Raw genomic sequence first — 12,273 nt, 5'->3', positions numbered from 1 at the left:
ACTTCTTTTGTAAATTAACCATTTCTAATTGTATGCTTTTAGCTTCAATATTTTTACTATGTGTATTTAGATCTGAATTTAAAAATTATCATTCCCTGGAAAATAATTACATTATAGGAAATTATGGTCATTCAGTATTTACACTGACAGACAATTGCAAAAGGGAAAGTTTGGGATCTATAGTTTCCAGTTTTTGTAGTTGTCATACAAATCAAATGTGTATTTTTGCTTGGGAAATGGGATACATTTAAAAAATCAGATTAGGCATCTGGCCAAGATGGACCTATAGGTAAATGCAGTACTCATATCCTTCCAAAACCATATAAAAATTACAACTAAACTAAAAAATAACCATCATTTCAAATTGCCTGACAGAAGGCCCTACAATTCAGAATAGAAAGAAGGCACATCAAGACTAGCAAGAGGAGGAGAGACATAGAACAGGCTGGTCCCGACCCACATGTGGCAGTTAAAAATTGGGAGGGATATCTTGGCTGTGGAGGTCTCCCCTGAGGAATGAGGAGTTTCAGCCTCATACCAGGCACCCCAGCCCAGGTTCCAATACCAGGAAGCAAAGTCCCCATAACTTCTGTCTCTAAAACCAGTGGAGATTGTGTCTGAGTGAGACAGAGGTTTCTGAAGTCCCCTGCAGATCCTCTTAAAGGGCCCATGCATGGACTTAACTCTGGGCACACTTCCTCTGAGCTTCAATGCTGGGGCAGCAGCTTAAAAGGAACAAGGGACATTTGGGGAGGAACTGAATTACCTGGTACCATGCCAAGAGCTGGGGAGGGGCAGCTTTCTTCCAGATGGAAGTGCTGGCAGAGGCCATTGTTCTTTTTCTATACAGAGCTCCCAGGTGGGCACCGTATCTGGGTCCCATTCAATCTGGCTAACAGTTTACCCCATCCTGGTGATTTCTTGAGACATTATCCTACCTGACATGTGGGCCCACCCAAGCTATTTCCAGTGTTTTTCCATGCAAATTACCTGTCTTGGCTCATGCTTCAGATTTCCCTATATATTCTCAAACAAGCAGCATCTGGTGTCAGGATGCCCTGTTCTTCTTCCTAAGTGTCCCCAGGCCTACAACTAGCAGCAGGCAGCCTTGGTTTGCAGCTTGGCCTTACCTGGGCACCTCCAAGTCCAGCACAGGTAGCAGCCATCTGCAGATTGCTTTGTAGCTCATGCCATGCAGCCTGGGGCTAGACACAGTCAGTAGTTGACCTTGACCTGCAATTTCTGAGAGGCCCCAGAACCAGCACATCTGGTACACAGCTTCAAACCACACTGAAGCACCACCCAAATACCTCCATAAGCAACACACTCAAAGGGTATACTGAGTGGGCACCGGAGTCCCACTGAACTAAGTCTTGCCCAGTGGGGTGGCCCTTACACAGCTGGTCCTCCATGGTGATCTCAGCCAGTCCTTATAGCCGATTGACCTGGAGAAAAATCCCTCCCACTCTCATGCCAATAGCAATCAAGGCTTAATTATAATAGGAGGGTGTACACAGTCCACATTAGGGTACATCTGGAGTGCATAGTTTGGGTGAATGGGGAGGTTGTGCTATTGGACCCTGCATAACACTTACTACATTAGGCCACTTTACCAAGTCTGGGTAACATAGCACAGCTTTAATTAATACATAGAAGCAAACACAAGGAGGCTGCCAAAATGATGAGACAAAGAAACATACCCCATATGAAAGAACAGAACAAAACTTCAGGTAGAGAACTAAACAAAATTGAAACAATCTACTAGAAGCAGAGTTCAAAACACTGGTTATAAGGATGCTCAATGAACTTAGGGGAAAAGTGAATGAACTTGAAGAGAACTTCAGCATAAAAAATGACATGGAAACAAAAAACAGTCAGAAATGAAGGATACACTAACTGAAGTGAAGAATAATTTACAAGGACTCAACAGTAGAGTAGATTAAGCTGCAGATCAAATCAGTGATTTGGAATATAAGGAAGCAAAAAAAAAAAAAATCAGAACATCAAAAAGAAAGAAGAATCCAAAAAAAATGAAGATAGTATAAGAAGCCTCTGGGACAACTTCAAGCATACCAACATTTGCATCATGGGGGTGCTAGACGGAGAGAGCAAGAAATTGAAAATCTATTTGAAAACTAATAAAAGAAAACTTTCCTAATTTGGTGAAGAAAATAGACACACAAGTCCAGGAAGTGCAGAGAGTCCCAAACAAGAGGATTCCCAAAGAGACCTTCACCAAGACACATCATAATTAAAATGCCAAAGGTTAAAGACAAAGAGAGTCTTAAAAGCAGCAAGAGAAAAGCAGTTAGTTACCTTCAAGGGAGCTCCCATAAGACTGTCAGCTGATTTCTCAGTAGAAACTTCACAAGCTAGTGGCAAGAAACATACCAAGTGATAAAAAGACCTACAACCAAGATTACTCTACCCAGCAAAGCCATCATTTAGAATCAAAGGACATATAAAGAGCTTCCCAGACAAGAAAAATGTAAAGGAGGTCATCACCATCAACCCAGTATTGCATGAAATGTTAAAGTGTCTTTGTTAAGAAGAAGAAATAAAAATTAAACACATGAAAAATAAAATGGCAATATATGCATATTATCAACAACTGAATTAAAAACAAAAACAAAATAAGTAAAGAAGAGAAACAGACTCATAGATACAGTGAACATTTTGATAGCTGAAAGATGGGAGGGTGGTTGGGGGCATGGGTGAAAAAGGTGAAGGGTTTAAGAAGTACAAACTGGTAGTTACAGAATAATCATGGGATGTAAAGTACAGCATGGGGACTGTCGTCAATAATATTCTAACCACTATGTTTGGTGTCTGATGGGTACAAGATATACTGGAAAATTACTTAATAAGTTATATATTACTTAATCACTGGGGTGTATATCTGAAACTAATATAATGTGGTATGTCAACTGTAATTGAAAAGAAAGTATGAAAAAAATCAGATTAAAAAATGCAGATAGTTGGGAGTGACATCAGCACCATGGTAGTGTGAAGAGGCCTCCAGGTCTATCTCCCTCAAGTTACAACATGTTGGACAGCTGTAATTCAACAGAAGATACTAGGCTCAGCACACAAGCATGTCAGAGAGACCCAAACCCTGATCCATCTGAAGGTGGGCATATTGGGTTGGCAGGGGAGGCAGGACAGGAGCAAAGACAGAAGTGGGAGTTGCAGTCCGGTGCTCAGTGTATGCAATAGCAGTCAGAGGCAGAGAAGTGGGGCAAAGGGTGGTAGTAGACAACCACAGACCACCACCAGAAAACAAGCCACATACCTGAATTCACCATCATTTACCTTCCCTCACCCTCCCGTAATCTACCTGGCATTATAACCATCACTTGGCAGATTGTAAAGGGGCAAAAGCAACATTCCAGCCTAAGTGGTCTGTACTTGTTGTGGCTGAACACACTAAAGAATAGCCACAAAGTCATGAACCTGCTTCCCCTGCTTATCCATCCCCTACCCATTGTGATGGAGGCAGTTTTGACATCCTAGATAGTGCTGCATGGCTGGTGATTTTTGGTTGCAAGATAGAAGTGCCAGGAAAACACAGGCCAGAAACCTCATTTCCCATCACATCCCACAACAGGGAAAGAGTCTAACCCCATATCCAAATTACTGAAAGAGCCCTGGTCAGGTGGCTCGGTTGGTTGGAGCGTGACCCCATAGACCAAAAGGTTGGAGGTTCAATTCCCAGGTAGGTGACTGGGTCACAAAGAGGGTGGCCACTTGCTCAGAGAATATGGGTCATTTTCCGTGGTCAAGGTGACACTGTTGCACAGAGACTCCTGAAGTCCCAGTAGTACAGGTAAGAGAAACAAAAATTCATGTTATAGCACCACCTACTGGAAAATAAAAGAAAGACCTCTACTTATCAATAAGCACAACATTCAAAAGAAACAAGTACTTAAAAAAAAAAGATTTTATTCTCTCAAATGCTCAGGCAGAGAAATAATCCATCAAGGAATTACCAAAGGAACAAGGCAGTTCATAAAGAAAATAAAAAATCTCCAGCGATAAACTTAAAGACATGGTATACTGTAATTTAAATGACAGAGAATTCAAGATTGCAATTATGGGGGAAAAAAACAAACAAACAAGATTCAGGAAAATTCAGAAAGGCAGTTCATGAGCTCAGAAATAAAATTAGAGACCAAAAGTATTATTTTACCAAAGATACTGAAATTATAACAATGAACCAAACAAAATTCTAGAACTGAAGAACTCAGTGAATGAGATAAAGAATGAATTAGAAAATAGATCAGACCAGATGGAAAGAAGAGTTAGTGATACTAAAGATAGAAATCTAGGAATGACTCAGGTGGAAGAAGAGAGAAAATTTAGAGTAAAAATAAAATAAGTCTACAGGAACTATCTGACTCCATTAAAAAGAATAATATAAGAATAATGGGTATACCAGAAGGAGAAGAGAGGAAGAAGGGAACAAAGTCTAGTCAATCAGAAATTGACAAGAACTTCCCAAACCTATGGAAAGGGCTGGAGTCTTGAATCCATGAAGCTAACAGAACACCTAATTATCTCAATGCAAAAAGACCTTTCCCACAGCACATTATATTAAAGCTGTCAAAAGTTAATCTCAAAGAAAGCATTTTCAGGCAGCCGGGGTTGAGGGGAAGAGCAGGGAGAAGGATTGAGACCTATAAAGGAAAATATTAGATTATCAGCAGATTTTTTAGCAGAAACCCTACAAGCCAGGAGAGAGTCAAATCCAATATTCAAAATATTGAAAGAGTCCTGGTCAGGAGACTAAGTTGGTTGGAGTGTCATCCCATACACCAAAACGTTGCAGGTTTGATTCCCAGTGAGGGCACATAACTTGGGTTGTGGGTTCATTTCTTGGTCAGGGTGCATATGAGAGGCAACCAATTGATGTTTCTCTCTCACATTGATCTTTCTTTCTCTCTCTCTGTCTCCCTTCATCCCGCTCCAAAATCAAAATCAGTAATAGAAAATATACTTGGGTGAGGATTAAGTGTGTGTGTATATATATATATATATATATATAGAGAGAGAGAGAGAGAGAGAGAGAGAGAGAGAGAAATTACCAAGCAAGAATAATATATTCAGCTAAGTTATCCTTTAGATATAAAGAAGAAATAAAAGTTTTTCAAAACAGAAGCTGGAGGAATTTACTACCACATGACCTGAATTACAAGAAATGTTGAAAGATGCTCTCCTACCTGAAACAAAAAGACAAAAAAAAAAAAAAAAAAGAAAAGAAAAGAAACAAATAAACAAAACAAAACTAAGACAACAAACACACAGAAGAAGGAAATTGCAATTCTTGTTCAAAATAGGATATTAAACCAATAAATAATAAAACTTAAAGGTTAAAGGGGTATAAACATTTTTTAAAGGACAATAGTTACTGCAATTTGGAATAAAACCACAGCATAAAAGAAATAATTTGTCACAAGAAAAATATAAAAGGGGAGAGGAAAAGGACTAACTTGAACAAGTGTATGGAGATAAAGTAATCAGAAGAAAAATGGTTTTTGTACATATGAAGTTGTTTTTTGCATAAACCAAATTATAACCACAAAACACAAAATCTAGAACCAAGACACATAACATAAAAATGAGGAAGCAGAGGAAATAATCATAGGATACCATCAAACTAAAATAGCAGACATAAATAAAAGGGGGGAAAAAAATGAAGACACAGAGCAACCAGAAAATAAAAGATAAAGTGGCTATAGTAAGTCCTCATATATCAATAATCACCCTAAATGTAAATGAATGGAACTAATCAATTTAAAGGCACAGAAGAGTGGGGTGAATTCTAAAACAAGACCCAAATATATTTTGCCTTTAGAAGACCCATCTCGGTTACAAAAACAAACATAGATTCAAAGAGAAGGAGTGGAAGATGATACTCCTAGCAAATGAAGTATCCAGAGAAAAGTAGATGTAGCCCTACTTGTATCAGACACAATAGATTACAAGATAAAAGAGGTAACAAGAGATAAAGATGGACATTTTGTAATGCTAGAGGGGACAATACATCAAAAAGACATAACACTTATCAATATATATGCACTCAACTTGGGAGCACCAAAATATATAAAGCAAATACTAACAGAATTAAAGGAAGAAACTGACAAAAATACAGTTACAGGACCTTAATACCCAAATGACAGCAATGGCTAGATTGTTTAAACAGAAAATTGATAAGGAAATACTGGTCTTAAGTGACTTACTAGATAAAAGGGACATAATTGGTAGTTACAGAGTTCTTCATCCCAGAACACAAGAATATCTATTTTTCTCTAATGCACATGGAACATTTTCAAAGACAGACCATATGTTGGGACACAAATGTAGTCTCAACAAATTTTAGAAGATTGAAATTGTACCCAGCATATGCTCCAACCACAATGGTTTAAAACTGGAAATCAACTGTAAAAAGAAAGCTGGAGAAACCACAAATATGTGGCAATTAAACAACAGGCTACTGAGCAACTACTAAGTAAAAAAAAAGAAACAAAAGAAGAGATAAAAGATACATAGAGACAAATAAGAATGACCTATCACAATTTTTGGAATGTGGGAAAAGCAGTATTAAGAGGAAAGTTTGTAGTATTATTACAAGCTTACCACAAGAAACAAGTCAAATGTTAAATCAACAATCTACCATTTCACCTTAAAGAAGTAGAATAAGAAACACAAACAAAGGCCAATGTCAGTAAATGGAAAGCAACAATAAAAACGAGAGCTGAATTCAATGAAATTAAAAAGAGACATTAAAAATTCATTCAACAGGGACTTCCGGCCAAGATGGAGGCATAGACCTACACGCTCTGTCTCCCTCCACAACTAAGAAGGACTACAACTACCGCAAAACCAAAAATAACCAGAAGTTCCAGAAAATAAAGCTACATGGAAGTCCAACCTATGAAGTCATAAACAAGTGGTGCTCATCTGGACAGGTAGGAGGGGTGAAACCGCGGCTGAAAGATTGAACTGTGCTGGAGGCGGCAGCTGCAGCAGCAAACAGCGGGACCTGGTAAGCAGACACCCCCTGTATTTGGGGGAAGGAGAGAAGTGCCTGGGAACTGGCCGTGGCTGCAGACTAGACCTGTCGGCTCATGATTCCAACGCCAGGGAAGGCAGACCTCATTGTCTCGGACTGTGCGGCCCGGAGGGCATGAGGACAGAGTAGACTCCCGGTTCCTCAGTGGAGAGTAACAGCAGGGATCCATCTTGGGCCCCTGCCCCCACACAAAGCACCACAGTGTGGTGAGAAATGTCGCCAGGTTGTGATGAGCACATGGGGCTCCGCCCAATATAGCATAGGAGGTGTGACAGCGCCCCGCCCAAGAAGGAAAGATAAACAAAACAGTCAGAATGGCAGAATTAATGATTGAAATACCAATCACACAGCTAATGAAAAAACAAATAAGAGACTTGACTGATGAACAAATAGCGAATCTTTCTGAGGCTCAGTTCAGAGCTATAGTCATAAGGCAGCTTACAGACATAACAGTGGGGCTGAATCAAGACAGGGAAGGAATGAAGGCTAGTCCTGCTGAAATGAACAAAAATACATACAAGTGGTGAGGAAGAGAAAGCCAGGGATCAAATCAACAAATCGGAACATAGGGAGGGAACAAACAGTCAACCAGTGCAGAAAGAGGAAACAAAAGTGAGGGATATGAGGAGAGGCTTAGAAACCTCTGGGACAGCTATAAGCAAATGAACATTCGAATAATGGGATTGCCAGAGGGTGAAGAAGAAGAACTAGAAATTGAAAATTTATGTGAAAAAATAATGAAGCAGAACTTCCCTAACTTGAGGAAAGAAATGAACTTACAGGTCCAGGAAGCACAGAGTTCCGGATAGGCTGGGCCCAGGGAAGGCCACACCAAGACACATTATCATCAAAATGTCAAAAATTAAAGATAAAGAGAGAATCTTAAAAGCAGCAAGAGAGAAGAGACGAATTATATACAAAGGGGTCCCAATGAGACTATCAGCGGATTTCTCAAAGGAGACTTTACAGGCCAGAAGGGACTGGCAAGAAATATTCAAAGTAATGAAAAGCAAAAACCTACAACCACAATTACTCTATCTAGCAAAGCTGTCATTCAGGATAGAAGGGCAGAGAAAGTGTTTCCAGGACAAAGTAAAACTGAAGGAGTTTGTTAGATCCAAACCACTGTTACATGAGATGTTAAAGGGACTTGTTTAGAAGAAGGATCAAAACTATGAACATTAAAATGAAAACTGTATCACAACCAACAGCAGAAGCTATGGAATTGAAATAAGGCAAAGTAGGCAATAAGAGGGGGAGAAGAATTATAGGTATGGGGAACATATTGGGGGGAGTCATCGGGGAGGGGGAAGGGGGAAAGGGAGGGAGATGATGCAGGAATTAAGAAGCATAGTAGGAGGGAGTGGAGTAGACAGGAAGATGTTGAGAAGAACTATATGCACAACCAGTGAGCATGGACTAAGTGGGGGGGGACAACTGGAGGAAGGGGGGTCACAGGGTGGAGGGGAGAAGAGGGAAAAGAAATTGGGACAACCGTAACAGCATAATCAATAAAATATAGAAAAAAATTTATTCAACAAAGAATTCTGTGAAAAGATTATTCAAATTCAAAAATCTCTGGCTAGACTCACTAAAAAAAGGAAAACAGAGTCAAATAAGCGAAGTTAGAAATACAAAAGGAGAAGTTAAAATGAACACCACAGAAATACAAAAGATTATATAAAAATACTATGAAAGGCTATATTTCACCAAATTTGATAACCTGAAAGAAATAGACAAGTTATTAGAACTATATAAACCCCCTAAGACTGAACCATGAAAAAACGGAAAATCTACATAGGTCAACCAACAAGGAAATTGAAACAGTCATCAAAAAGTTCTCCTTAAAATGAAAGTCTAGAGCCAGATGGCTTCACTAGAGAATTCTACCAAACAGCCAAAGATTTAATAACTGTTCTTCTCAAATTCTTTTCCAAAAAAATTAAGAAAAGGGAATACTTCTTAACTCATTTTATGAGATCAACATTACCCTCACACCAAAATTTGGCAAGGAAAACACACAAAAAAGAAACTCACAGGCCAAGATCTCTGATGAATATAAATGCAAAATTCCTAACAAAATACTAACAAATTGAATACAACAATGCACTGAAAAATACAACACGATCAAGTACGGCTCATTCCAGGGATGCAAGTATGGTTCAACATATGCAAATCAATCAATGTGGTACAGCACATTAACAAAATAAAGGATAAAAATCATATAATTATATACATAGATGCAGAATAAGCATTAGACAAGCTGCAACAGCCACTTAGATTAAAACACTCAATGTAAAGGGTATAGAAGGAAAGTGCTTCAATGTAATAAAGGCCATATGTGACAAACCCTTAACTAATATCAAACTCAGCGGTGAAAAACTGAAAGCTTTTCCTCTACGATCAGAAAGACAAGGATGCCCACTCTCACCATTGTTATTCAATATAGTACTAAAAGTCATAGCCAGAGAAACCAGGGAAGAAGAAAAAATAAAGTGCATCTAAATAGGGAAAGAAGTAAAATTGTCACTTTTTGCAAATGACATAATTCTATATATATAGAAAACCCTAAAGATTCTACAAAAAACCTATTAGAAACAATGAACAAATATAGTAAAGTTGCAAGATACAATATTAATGTACAAAAATTCATTGTGGTCCTATATACTAACAATGTATCAGAAAAAAAGAAATGAAGAAAACAATTCCATTTGTGATTGCAACAATACCTAGGGATAAACTTAACAAAGGAAGTAAAGGACCTATGCACTAAAACCGCCTAAGCATTATTGAAAATGATTGAAGAAGACATAAAGAAACGGAAAGATATTCTGTGTTCATGGATTCCAAGAATCAAACACAGTTAAAATCACACATTACCTAAAGCAACACACAGATTTAATGTAATCCCCATGAAAATGTCAAGATCCAAATTGTCGAGATTTATTTGAATGTACTTCCTTTAAACGAGATTTTAATAGCTCATCATTTCTTAGAGACAGTGCTTCCTCACTGTTGTCTGGAGCTGTGCTAGGAGGCTCCCTAGATTCCACTGAGAAACTATAACCTGAACTGTATCCAATGTCAAACAAGCCATGAGTTGCAACATGTTTAAAATGTAACTGGGCAACAAAACTGAATAACAATGGGGAAAATGTGGTCACAAAGTAACAGGAGTCAGGATACCAGTTTGTGGGGCGACTCCAGTGATGCCCAGAATGGGTGCCCTGCAGGCGGACACAAGCTCTTCAGCAGGCTGGGTGGATAGGCATCCCCACAATGGGCTGCAGTTGCATCAGGCTGTCAACCTGATAAGGTTATCCCTTCAAGCATATTGCATTTCCCTTGTTCTCTGTCTTTATATTCAATAAGAAATTTACTTCATTTGCATTTCTAAGTGAGGAGAGACTGAAGATTGATTCAGACAAGTACTGTAATTATGCATGCCTCCCATGGAAATGAATACATTTGTACTTGGCAATGCTTTGTTCAGTATTTTTTAAAGGGTATTTTATTGATTATGTTGTTACAGTAGTCCCAATTTCTTTTTTACCTTTGCTCCCCTCTGCCAGTACTCCCCTTGCCTCCAGCAATCCCACCCCCAAATAAGTTTCTTGGCTTCACCCTTTCCTATATTATTCTTAACTTTCCCCTGTCTATTTTGTACTAATCAATTATGTTTCTTAGTCCCTGCACCACTTCCCATTTCACCTCCTTCCCACTCCCAGCTGATAACCCCTCCCAAATGATCCCCATTCCTATGATTCTGTTTCTATTCTGGTTTTCTTGGTTGGATTTTGTTTGTTTGTTTTAGATTCAATTGTTGATAGCTGTAAGTTTGTTGTTATTTTAATGTTCATAGTTTTTATTTTCTTTTTCTTAGATAAGTCCCTTTAATTTTTCATATAATAATGGTTTGGTGATGATGAACTCTTTTAGCTTTATCTTCTCTGGGAAGCACTTTATCTGACCTTTCATTCTAAATGATAGCTTTGCTGGATAGAGTAATCTCGGCTTTCCATCACTTTGAATACTTCTGGCCAGTCCCTTCTTGCCTGCAAAGTTTCTTTTGCGAAATCAGTTGATAGTCTTATAGGCACCCTTTTGTAGGTAACTCTCTGCTTTGCTCTTGCTGTTTTTTTAAGATTCTCTCTTTATCTTGAACCTTTGGCATTTTAATTATAATGTGTTTTGGTGTGGTCCTCTTTGGGTCCAACTTGTTTGGGACTCTCTGTGCTTTCTAGACTTGTATGTCTATTTCCTTTGCCAAATTTGGGAAGTTTTCCTTCATCATTTACTCACATAAGCTTTCAATTTCTTGCTCTTCCTGTTATCCTTCTGGCACCCCTATGATTCGGATGTTGGTATATTTAAACTTGTCCCAGAGGCTCCTAAGCCTCTCCTCATTTTTTCAATTACTGTTTTTTCATTCTGTATTGGTTGACTGTTTTTCCTTATCTTCCAAATTATTGATTTGAACCCCAGTGTCCTTCCCTTCCTCATTGGTTTTGTGTGGATTTTCCTTCTTTTCATTTGGCATAGCCTTCACTTCTCCCCTTATGCATTTGCTGTACTCAAGCATATCTGTCAAGCCTGTGAGTATCTTTATCACCAGTGCTTTGAACTCTGCATCTGTTAGGTTGGCTATCGCCTTGTCACTTAGTTCTCCCACTGGAAACTTGATCTGTTCCTTCTTTTAGGCCATAGCTCTCTGTCTCTTCATCTTGATAGGCTCCCGTGTTTGTTTGCCTCTGTGTCTTAGGTAGAGCTGTCATACCTGTGACATTGTAAGGGGCAGAACCTTAGGTATTTGTCAGTACAGGGCAACCTGTTTCACCATGTCATGGTACTGTGTCTGGGGGAGGGTTATAAAAGGGAACAATGCCACTTGCTCACCACTCACCCCTTTTCTAGGCACTTCTCCCACTTCCGTATGGGCCTGGAGCCTCTCTAGCTCTTGCCCTGGCCCTCGTTCCCAAAGTGAGTGGATTTGTGGATGTTCTAGGACTGTGGTGGCCCTTTAAACAAGCAGACTCTGCTGAGAGACAGGCAATTTCTGCCTCCACCCCAACCCCCACTGGGTTGCACAATCAAAAGCAATGAGGCTTCATTTTCCCCAGCACTGGAAACATGAGCTGTGCGGTCTGGTCTGGTGTTGGGAATGCTCCCCAGGTGTTCCTCTCTACTTTTTAAAAGGTGTG

This window comes from Furipterus horrens, unplaced genomic scaffold, assembly GCF_987537825.1.
Source record: "Furipterus horrens unplaced genomic scaffold, mFurHor1.1.pri manual_scaffold_2, whole genome shotgun sequence".
NCBI classification, from domain to species: Eukaryota; Metazoa; Chordata; class Mammalia; order Chiroptera; family Furipteridae; genus Furipterus; species Furipterus horrens.
Note: the sequence above shows the minus strand (reverse complement) of the source record.